The sequence below is a fragment of the Macrosteles quadrilineatus genome, unplaced genomic scaffold, assembly GCF_028750875.1.
Source record: "Macrosteles quadrilineatus isolate MER2022 unplaced genomic scaffold, UCM_ALF_1.0 Scaffold_1__1_contigs__length_201487025, whole genome shotgun sequence".
Classification (NCBI taxonomy): Eukaryota; Metazoa; Arthropoda; class Insecta; order Hemiptera; family Cicadellidae; genus Macrosteles; species Macrosteles quadrilineatus.
In genome coordinates, this window is record NW_026542594.1 from 171,092,740 (window position 1) to 171,105,539 (window position 12,800).

Sequence of the window (12,800 nt, forward strand, 5' to 3'; positions counted from 1 at the left end):
GCCCTATATGCCGGAACTCCAGTAGAAATAAAAATTATGTCTGCAGGCTGGAATAAAAGTCCAGAAAAAATGTTAATCATAGTATTACTACTAAACTAGATGGCTGGCAAAAAAAGGAGCTACTGTGTACCATTTTTTAAAATACATATTCAATTATATTATGAAAGTGGTATATTGTTAAAACAAAAATCTAAAAAATTATTTATGTGGGATCATATTGCAGTGGCGCAGCTAGAGCTAGAGAGAGGGTGGGGCAGGAGGGCTGTTTGCTCTCGGGGGCAGCAAAATTGAGGTTGCTAATTTTATTTTATTAAACCCTACTAAATTTGCTTGTGCATACTGTACTGAAGATGGTTTGAATAGAAAATATCTATATGAACGGTGGTGAGGTGAAAGGATGGGAGCGGGGACATGACTGCTCAAGTTCAAAGTGTGGCTTCTTGTAGAGTGTGGAGCATAGCTGTCTGAGCCATCCTACCCCTGATCCCCTATGTGCTGCTTGGTTGACACCTGTATTTATTTACAACATATTATATTTCTTCTTAAATTGCTTTTACTTTCATTCATACTTGGCTTAAAATACCTACTATGTATGGTCGCCATTTCATTGAACAGTATTGAACAGTATCTATCTGAAATTGAAGACGATCATAAGAAGGCATTTGGAAGTTTTGCTTCTGACATTTACCCATAAGATTTAAACAAAGGTGAACTGGTTGATTAAATAGAAAGTTTTAATGGACAGTAGATAAAAAAAATATGCTACAGCACAGTATATTTATAAACTAATTTATGAAAAAAAACTGGAAGAACCCGAATATTATGACTGCTCTGCAAATATTTCTTAGTCTTCTAGTCTCTCTTGCTTTAGGTGAGACTGAAAAAAAAACCAAAATAAAATTTTTGCTTCAGTAAACCAAAGTTGATCAAAAGCTATTTGAGAAGCACAATGAAAGTTTTTCTGCAAAAAAATCAAGAAAAATACAATCTTATATATTTTTAAAAAATTGGTTTTTCTTTTCCGAGTTCGTTTGGATCTTCTACCCAACCGATTTTCATGATTGAAGTCTCAAATTGAAGGTATGAATGAACGCACAGATTTGCCATCAAGCATCTGCATATATTTATTTATCTATATAATTTCAGTCGGCTTATATACGTAAACAAAATCTGCTCCCCATGTATTTCATTAGGGGAGTTAAATTTGGTTTTTCTATTCCGAGTTCGTTTGGCTCTTTTACCCAACCGATTTTCATGATTGAAGTCTCAAATTGAAGGTATGAATGCCCAGATTTGCCATCAAGCATCGGCATATATTTATATATAATCCTACTCGGCTTATACCACAGACGTAAACGAAATTTGCTCTCCATGTATTTCTTAAGGGAGTTAAATTTAGCTTCTCTTTTCCGAGTTTGTTTGGAAGATTTCACATCAACCATAAGCATATATTACCCATCGATATATAACTACTACATTACCTACTGTATTACTCGACTAAAAAACTAATTTTATTCATTTACAAATTCTTACTTCATTTTAAGACGTATTTTACCAGTTATAGTTATGATCCTACATATTTTGGTGTAAGAACCTTCAGTGAAATACCGGCTTTAATTTAAGCCATTAATTATTCAAATTGGACGAGTTTCAAGCAAAACAGTTGAACAACCAACATAAAATTATTTTCATATTGCTTTTCTATGATTAAAAAAACAATAGCTCCAGCATTGTTCATGTTATTTATATGTTTTGGACTCAAAATAATCAGTAAATTATACGCTTTAATTTGAACTTTTGATCGTTTAAATCAGTTACTGTATTACTCAATAAAAAATCATAAAATTTGATTATTTCTTGGATATTGTATTTATTTTAAAGCTGCAGAACAGCATGGGTCCTCTAGTTTAATTTACTTAACAAACTTATAGAGGAACAGTATGTAAAGAAAGCTGTTTACCCTTTCACTGAAATTTAACACATATTAAAGAATTTGTTTTATTTGTTCACTTTCAAATTGTAACTTACTCACAGGTTTAAGGGTTTCATAATAAGATATCTTCCACCATGAAGATATGCCCACCCAGCCCACTTATCTTGAAAGTTATTTCACTTTTATAACAATATAAAATTATACTGTTGGCAAATGGGAGTGCCGATGGAGACCTGTGGGGTTGCTTGCGTTTGGAGGGGCTTGACCTGGTCTCCATCGGCTTTCCCGCTTTGCTACACTGTAGAACAATATAAAAAATTACGTTTGGGCCCTTTTCTTGAAAAAAGTTGATAGTGTTAAGACTGAATGTAAAATGACATTGGCATTGGTACTTAGAAAAAAATCCACAGTTGCATGGTGAAAGGGAGGCAATTAGAACTTGTCCTTGCCACCCCCCCCCCCCTAGAAAAATATATACCTGCGGAAAAACTGAGCTATAATTCTAACTCACTGAGTTATAACTATAACTCAGTGCTGCGGACCTGATGAATAGTACAATTTTACCACCATAATTATTTTACCCCTCCTCAATTCTAAGTTAATCATCAGTTATTCTCAAGGTTAGGGTTCACTTACTCTACGAATCATTGACACAATGAGCCTCCAAATATGTAATTCCGTTTTATCTATGGTAATTCTTAAAACACATGGCTCACTTACTCTACAAATCATAGTCTATACGAGCTTCGTAAATAATATTGAAGGTTCACTTGCACTACAGGCTCGTATACTATACGAGCCGATCAAAAATATCAAATAAATTAAGAGGGTTCACTTACTCTACAGATCATTGTGCCTATGAGCCAAGCGTATGAATTCTTGAATAATTCAGGAATAAGCTCGTATAGTATACGAGCCAAAATACTGAATTTAAATAAATTACAGGAGTAGGCTCGTATACTATACGAGCCTATTTCATGATAACTATTACACAAATAGAAGACGGCTCACTTACTCTACAGTTCATTGGCACAATGATCTGTAGAGTAAGTGAACCCTCTACAAATATTAGAAGGCTCACTTACTCTACGGTTCATTTAGCTACTCGTCGCGCGGTTTGCAGCGCATCGTTGCAGGCGTGTATGGTAAACCAATACCGCAGTTCTGCCGTTCTGCCTTACTTCTGCCGTTTACTAGTCTTGCAGCGTGAAAGAGAGCTTGTTATGTTAATGCATTGTTGAATTTTTAACTTGTGTACTCGTTGCTAGAAATCAAGCAATTATCAAGTACCGGTACAGGAGCTATTTTAAGAGTTATTACAGACTTAATTTTCAATTAATTAAAAAGACTCACGTAAAAGCTTATGCAACTAATGGAATTACTTACTGTGTTATGAACATTTCTATATAATTAAAGTTGTAAATATTTTAAAATTGTTTAGAAGATTGCCTTTTTAGTGTTTTCTACAAACGTGTCTCAACTTATACACATAGACTGGTGGAGTGGTAATTTATATTTCTAATCATTTAACTTTAAATTATGAACGCTTTCAGTCACGTGAAGTTGAATTAATTAAACTGACATTAGTTTTTACCATAAATGATAAACCTTTTGAAATTGACTTAATAGCTTTGTATAGAAACTATAAATATGACTTTTATTTTTTCCGCAATGATTTGCAACGTATTTTGAGTAATTGTAAAAACACAGCTATTATGTTAGGAGATATAAATTTATGCATTTTAGAACAAAATAACAGTGTCATTGATTATTTAAGTATAATGAACTCATTTGGTTTTGAGTCGTTTATAAATGAGCCAACTTGGGGGAGAGAAAATTGGGTAAAGTGTTTAGACCATGTATTCATCAGAAGTAAGACTAATTTAATTTTTCATAGTAATTTAGAAAACTATGACTTTACTGATCATGCTGGAGTTAATGTAAATTGCGTAACAAGTTGTGATAGTGCTTTGAAAGAGGAGTTTGTCAAGGCTGTAGATCATTCAATTTTAAAAAGAAGGTTGGCTGAAGTGAGCTGGATGCCAGTGTTTGATTGTGAGGATGTTGATAAATCTCTAACAGTTTTTTACGATATTTATAATAAATGTATTGAGCAATCAAGTTTTTTAAGGCCTATTAACAGTAAAAATAGGCATCGAACTCCATGGATATCGGACACACTAATTAAAAAGATAAATGAAAAAACAGACTTCACTCTCGATTGAAAAAGCACTATGACATACATTTGTTTAATAGATATAAAGAACTCTCTAGAGAATGTTCTAATTTGAAAAGACGGGAAAAAATTAATTATTACTCATCTAAAATTGAAGCAGTAAAGGGCTGCATCAAAGTCTTATTGGAATATATGCAAATCTATTATGAGAAAGTCAAAAAATGAACTAACATCGATTAATATAGATGATGAAATTGTACAGGTTGAGGGTAATGAAAAAATAGTTGCTGACTCATTCAATAACAATTTTACTGGTATGCCGGATAAGCTGATTAGAGAATTGTATGGGCCGGGATTCCCCGCCATGCCGGATATCGGTCTAGCGTGCAGCTCAAGGTTACGTTTATCTGAAATTACTGAGGTAGAATTAGAAAGTTTAATCTTAAGCAAACCAAATAAACAGTCTGTTGGCTTTGATGGTATTTCCATAAATACTATAAAAGAAAATGTTAAGATTTTTGTCCCAATATTACGTCACATTTTTAATTTATGTATAAAGCTAGGTTACTTTCCTTCTAGTCTAAAAACAGCACTCATTGTTCCAGTATATAAGGCAGCTGATCCATTGCAAATGAATAATTACCGACCGATCACTTTTAAATACCTTTGCTAAGCTGTTAGAAACTTGTGTGAAAAGCCAATTAGTTAAATATTTTTCAGATAACAATTTATTTTCAAATAATCAATTTGGGTTCATGAAAGGTAAAAATACTGACCTAGCAGTTGAAAGACATATAAGCGAGATAGTTAATCATGTTGATGAGCGTAAACCAACAATAGGAGTTTATCTTGACTTTACTAAGGCATTTCACTCAGTTAATCAAGACATATTATTACATAAACTAAAGTTATATGGAATTCAGGGAAATAGTTTTAAGTGGTTTGAGACTTTTTTAAATGAAAGAAAACGGATGGTTAAGATAAAAAACGTTTACTCAGATGTATGTTCTCAAAGGCTTGGCGTCCCTTAAGGGGGAGTGCTTGGACCAATTTTATTCACAATTTATATTAATGACATGTTATCAATGGATTTAAAATCGAAGATATATGCTTTTGCTGATGATACATCTTTAGTATGCAGTGCTAACAATTATGATTTACTGAGGATGAAAATTAATAATGATTTGGACGTAATATCAAATTGGGTGATAAGAAACAAATTAATCGTCAATACTTTTAAATCTAATGCAATGATATTTACTTACAAACCTCATTTGACAGAGTCGTTGAAAGAAGAGATCGATCTACGTTGTCATTTAGTTACTTGTTTTCGTGATTGTTGCTGTACAAAAATAAATTTTGTTGATTCGGTCAAGTATCTTGGCCTTCATATAGATTCAGATTTAAAATGGCATACACATGTTAATCAACTATGTAAAAAACGTAGAAAAATTAACTATAATTTCTTTCATTTGAGACAGTTTATTACTCCTAAACTTCTTAGAACGATATTTATCCTGGTTTGAATCTACTCTTAAGTATGGTTTAATTCATTGGGGAGGGACGTTTTCAACAATACTTAAACCAATTGTAATAATGCAAAAGCTTACATTAAAAACTATTTGTGGTGTAAAGAAATTTGACTCAGCTGCACCACTGTTTCAGTACTTGGACGTAATGCAGCTAGAGAAGATATATTTATATTCAAATAGCTGTAACCCGCGGGCTCTGTCCCGTTTAACTTCTTAATTTTCAAGATTATCTCGTTCGCATGGCTCAATCACGTCCTGGTTGAAGTTTGTTCGCTACGCTCACTCACCTTTAGGTTGGAGCTCGTTCGCTGCACTCACTTGCCTTCAGGTTAGCTCGTTCGCTACGCTAACTCGCCTCCAGGTTGAAGTTCGTTCGCTACTCTCACTCACCTTTTGGTTGCAAATTAGCTGTTGTCATAAATGTAAAAGAAATAATAGTGCTGCACCCTGTTGGTAATCCTTGTAACTTTAATGCCATTGAACATCATAGAACAGAACCAACTTGTTTAATTGAAACAGCTGTTAAGATTCAATAATTCCATTTCTCATAAGGTTAACATGGGAAACTCCAGAGCCACTGGGGCGGAGCCCGAAAGGATTTTTGAACTAAGAATATGCCTATATGTTAATCGGGAATGTGAGCTATCATCATGCCAAATTTCAGCCCAATCCGACCAGTATTTTTCGCGTTCACTTGTCACAAACATACATCCATACATCCATCCATACATCCATACATCCAAACTTTCTCATTTATAATATTAGTAGGATAAAAAGTTTACTAGTTTATTTCAAACAGTTGTTATTAATAGGAATACGAGAAACTATACTGAGGGTATGCTTATGATACCACCTGTTATGAAAGACACAAGCAGGTTACAGTGTTACCATAAAGTAGTAAAATGTTTTAACTTTAATTTTAGAGTACTCAAAAATATGCAGGATTTGAAAATTGAATTATATAAAAATAAATTAAAGGAATTGATAAAGAATAACTCAATCAAACAAAGTGAAATAATTAATTATCGAATGTAGCATATACCGTTAAACGATTTGTAAATATAAAATAGTATGTAAGAGTGAATAGCCAGTGAAGAGATGAACCATAAGTGTTTGAGAAAAATCTAATTAGATATAAGGTATCAGTGACAGTGAATTTAAAGTTAAACATAAAAAAGACAGTTAAAATAAAATGAACCTACTCAAGACAGTGTTAAGTTTTTCAACCACACGTGTTTTACAACACATGGTTGAATATTTGTATAAAAAAATGTTTTTTATGTGAATAAAGATTTTTGAACTGAACTGAACATAGCCGCATTAATGTTAATGTGCATGTGCATTTTCGCCAATGATAATGTACCAATGTCGACCGTACCAATGTCTAAACTTTACTTTCAAATGAATTTGTTGTTAATTTTTTTTATGTTTATACATCATACAGAATTTAAATGTTTTTACGTGACAAAAATAACGAAATATAACAAGCTACATTACATGCAATATAATTTAGGCTTGAGCTAATGGAAAACTGTAGTTTTCGCATACTTGTCTTAACTTACAGATTCAATTACATCCTTTGTTTACCAAACAAGATATTTACATTTATTGAAAAAATAACACTTAGACAGATCAATAATTGTAAATTACGATGACAACTGCATTTACATAACAATCCTTATACAAAGAAGTATGTTTTTGTGACAAAGACCGGCCTTTTACAGTAATATGGTTTACAGTACTTATTAATTGCGCGGTTGTTAAATGCCCTTATAAACATATGGAAATTAAAAATTTAAATTATTAAATCATTTTCTTTACATACTCATGAACAATACAAAACGTTCGCTGACCCCTCATAGGAATGAAAAGTAAAGATGATCGCAAGATCTCAAGTTCAAGTCACGTTCTCATGGGCAAAGACCTGGCTGAGAACAAGCCAGGCATAGATTGAATTTCGATCTGGAATGCATCGTAGAAGAAATTGTAACCGATGGGAACAATCGACGAGAAACAATATTGTTCCCATCGATTCCGAGAAATTTTACATGCATAAAGAAATAATTTTACTTACGGTCAGCACCACGCCATCTGGAGGCTGGTCATGAGGGGAGAAGCCAATGAGGACGATGATCGAAGATATTCCACCGATGATTGGAGGGTAGGCGTTTCCCGAAGACATCGGGGGGAAGAACCGATAATCCAGGAGGGGAAAGGAGGTCTTGGGGAAGAAAAGTGTTAATCAGTCTTGGAGAGGTCTCAAGAAGTAGCACTTCAAAGAAGAAACCGTCGGGAGTCCCGGATCGAGTAGGGACAGTGACTTAACAGGGTAGTTTGAAGCACCTATTAAGATCCCGACCAGACTCAAGATCACGAGGACACAACCACGGCTATTCTTCAAGACCAAAGGCACCACTACACTACCACGCTACCAAGGACCAAAGCAACCCGAAGAGGACGGCCCATAGGACGAGCGACCGACGACGAGAGGAAGGACTACGCTTGGATCAACCCTTGAGTCTCGAGCGAACAACCCCGGAGTCTACGCCCGCACCAAAGCACAGAAAACGTACTACTATAACCATAGGGTTATAGGTACGTAGTAGTAGGTCATAGTAGTACGTTTTCTGTGACCAAAGGAACGCCCCGGGGAACCTTCCAATCGTTGCCCAACTGCCTCGTCTTGTGGTATGTCCAAATATCTTCACTCAATTGGTAGCGTGCACAACTTAAATGTTAAGGAGAAACTCCATAAGATATAACAAAATCTATATATAAATGAAATAAATAAACTATAAGAAAGATAAAGTAAATATATAAAAATAGGGCAGACGAAGTAGAGTTACTTTAAAATTCATATAAACTTCATCCCTCAATTAAACTAAAAGGGGTCAACCTAAACAAGAGCAATTTTGAAGTTTGAATAAAACAGGATTCAAAACGAATCCAAATAAATAAACCTGTTAGTTAGACTATTAATATAGACGTGTATATAATAATAGAGGCAATTTCAAATATGAGTAAATAATTGAAAATTAGGGTGTTAACCACGTAAGCACGTATTTTAAATGTATGTTTAGTTAATATATATTATCAGAGGGATGAACTAACTTGTATGTAAATATTGGGTTTAATTTAGCTTAGAATGTTTTAAGTGTTTACGATTCATATAACTAATAACATTTAAGTCTCAAGGGAAATATTTTATTTCTTATCATTTTGTATAAAGAAATTTTAAATACAATTTAAGTGTTAAGGGAAATTTTCTTTAAATATCCTTATACAAGAAACAGAGTATAAAAACAAAATAGGCTCTAAATAGTCATTTATATTATTTCAATTTTATTTGTAATTTTTCTATTCTGAATAATAATAATATCACTGTATAACAATTATCTTCATTTTATGTACTTATTTTATGTGTGCACATTTAGTTATTTTTATTAAATCATAATTATTATACTGGAACTGGTGTTCACTTATTCCACGATCCTAGAGGTCCTCCACCTAGTGAGTACTCTACCCTAGTTACATTCCCCCTTTTGAAGTAAATTTTGTTTGGTCAAGGTTTTCGTAAGTTTCTTTTACCTCTACAGAGGAGTAGAGGCTAGAGAGTTTTACACCCTCAAGAACTAACTGTGTAAATTTCTTTAGTGTGTTACGTTATATGAAAGATCCATGGTTTAAAAAGATCAAAATCACTCATAGAGAGGCTTACTGATGTGATGAGGTGAGGGAATTTACTTAGCTAAATATATAGTAATCCTGGTAATTATATCTCAGTACAATTATATCTATTGTACCAACACGTACAATAGATATAAGATAATTCGATAAGAAATTATTTTAAGAGTTATTGTAGTATTCAGATTTTCCAAAGATTTCGTAATTGATCGTTATATTGCAAAACATCAGATGATGCAGAACAAAATATCATCATCATCATCATCTATATATACTAGGTGTGCAATGCAGTTGTATGCTTGCAATATTGAGCGGAGCAAGTATATTAATAATTTTTTAAGTCAATGCTACGTCTGTTATATGTAAATGGAATGTCTACTTGCTGTATCCAAAGTCAATGCTAAATCTAGTTCACGTAATTGAGACATCTCCTGGTTGAATCCTCTTATTCAGTGGTACGTTTGGTTCACATAAACAATGGAATGTCTACTTGCAGAACCCAAAGGTAATGCTACATTTGTTATACGTAAATGGGAAGTATACTTACAGTATCCAAAGTCAATGCTCCTTTTGGTTAACGTAAATGAGATGTCTCTTTGCAGTATCCAGTGTCAATGGTGCATTTATATCACGTAAACGGGATGTCTAGTCTACTTGCAGTATCCCAAGTCAATGGTACAATTGGTTCACGTTAATGAGATGTATACTTGCAGTACCTATCTAAATCCAATGGTCTTTCTGTTTTTATAAATTAAATGTCTATTGATGTATCCAATGCAAATGGCACATTTTGGTTCAAGTAAATGGAATGTCTACTTGCAGTATCCAAAGTCAATGGTACATTTGGTTCACGTAATGAGATGTCTCCTTAACGAATCCTAAGTCAATGGTACGTATGATTCACATAAATAATGGAATGTCTACTTGCAGTATCCAAAGTCAATGGTACATTTGGTTCACGTAATGAGATGTCTCCTTAACGAATCCTAAGTCAATGGTACGTATGATTCACATAAATAATGGAATGTCTACTTGCAGAACCCAAATGTGTTATATGTAAAGGGGATGTCTTCTTACAGTATCCGAAGTCAATGGTCTATCCGGTTCTAATAAATTAAATGTCTACTTGAAGTATCTAATGTCAATGGCACATTTGGTTCACGCAAATGAAATGTATACTTGCAGTATTTAAAGTCGATGGTTCATCTGGTTCTCATAAATTACATGTCTACTTGCAGTATCTAAAGTCAATGGCACGTCTGGTTCAAGTTAATGGAATGTCTACTTGCAGTACCTATCCAAAGTTAATGATATATTTGGTTCACGTAAATCGGATGTCTACTTGTAGTATCAAAGTCAATGTCTCTGTTTCTTGTAAATGGGATATCTATACTTCCAGTATCTAAAGTCAATAATGCATCTGGTTCACGTTAATGTAATGTCTAATTGCTGTATCCAAAGTTAATGATATATTTGGTTCACATAATTTGGAATCCCTATGTGCAGTATTCAAAGTAAATTGTACGTCTGGTTCACGTAAATGAAAAATGTCTACTTGTATCATCAAAAGCCAATGGTGCATAATCCTTATTGGTTATACATTTTGTAGCAAATAATGCTCAACGGTATCAATCCGATTGTTCTCCCCTTTTGTTCTCTATTTTGCAATGTGCTAGTTTAGATGATTTATTTGTAAACACATGTTACAACTTTTGTTTACCTTTTTGAACGGAGCGAAGCTCTTATACTACACTCCTGCTTTAGTTTTACAAATACTCCTCATGAACGGCTGAAGCGATCTGCATGAAATTTAGCACAGTCATAGTACCCAACCACGGGAAGGTATAAATCTGAAATGGAACAAATCGGACCACGGGGGTTTTCCCTATGTGAATTTAAACTTTTAGAAATTTAACATGGGCCTTATGGGTTAAGTGGATGCCATGACAGTATTTGCAAGATAACAATAAAAAGGTATTATTCCCCTAAAATGAAAGTCTCCTGCACAACTTCACGTTACGCTCTTTCCAATGAGACCAAAAACATGTCAATCGGTTCAGTAGTTTCGGAGGAGTAATTGTCACAAAAATCCTGCTTGCGTATTAAATAAGTACTAGTGTCCCTCTTGCTCGAATTCGAGCAATTGCTAAGTATTACAGGCGTTATTTTAAAACGAATAACATTCATAATTTCTGATGACTTTAAAAGATTCGACTCAAAGATTATGGAAATACTCAATATGTACATAACAGGTCGATATAATCAACATTTCTTGTAAATATCTTATCATTTTTCAAAAGATGATCTTGTTTTTTAGAGTTTTCTACAAATAGACTTACTCATAGCCGCATTAGGTTGTCTATAATAACGATTATAAACGAAAAAAAAAACATTATTTCTATTTCTACTCCTTGGTGGTGTTTTACTACTTTCCTATGTTTACATAGTTTGCAAATCGACTCTAGATATTTCATTTCAACAAAGTCAGTAAATGTTTGTAGTAAACTGTTAAATTAGCAAACTTATTGACTGTTTTCAATTCACATATTTTCTTTTTCTCACTTTTAATTTCTGACAACAGTTGGAGTTGCATAACAATGTCAACAAAACACACCCTACATGAGCATGGTGGTTTTTTGTGTTTATTACCATGTTAATCTTATGGAGAAATACGAAACTTTAAAGGGCTCCAGGGCCTCACTCTCTAATTATTTCCCTAAAAAGAAAGTTTCCTGCACAACTTCACGTTACGGTCTTTCCAATGACACCAAAAACATGTCAATCGGTTCAGTAGTTTCTGAGGAGTAATTGTCACAAAAAACCTGCTTGCGTATTAAATAAGTATAGATATATGGATTTGCTTATGTTAAATTTATTATTTTAAGAGCAACCATCACTTAATTTGAAGACGATAATTAAATAATAAATAATAATTAGTTGATTTGGAATTAGGTAGCTGGTGCCCATTCTACGTACGGGAATCTTAGTAGAAATTTCTTAAATTCAGAACAGGAGTTGGTTTCCATATTTAGTGTGCACTTTTCCAGATATGCTGGGAAAACTATTACTGTATAGGAATACATATAAACCTTCGCAAATACAATATCTGACAGTTTCAAGCCAAAACGAATGCTTCGCAATTAAATGTTACCCAATCTTGTTAGTCCATATTTTATATCTAATGAAGGAAGCAAAGGAACTGCTTTATAGATCTACTAGCAACAGTGCCCGTTATGGTTAAACACAACGGTCTCTAGTAAAATAATGGTTATGAAATCCATACACCACTTTACTCACTAATATTAACTAGTGCACATGTTGCTCGAATTCGAGCAATTGCAAAGTAATACAGGAGTTATTTCAAAACGAATAACAGTCATATTTAAAATGAGTTTAAAAGAGTCAACTCAAAGATTATCAACGTGTAACAAAAAAAGCTATTCACGATTTATATAACATTTATCAACGTTTCCTG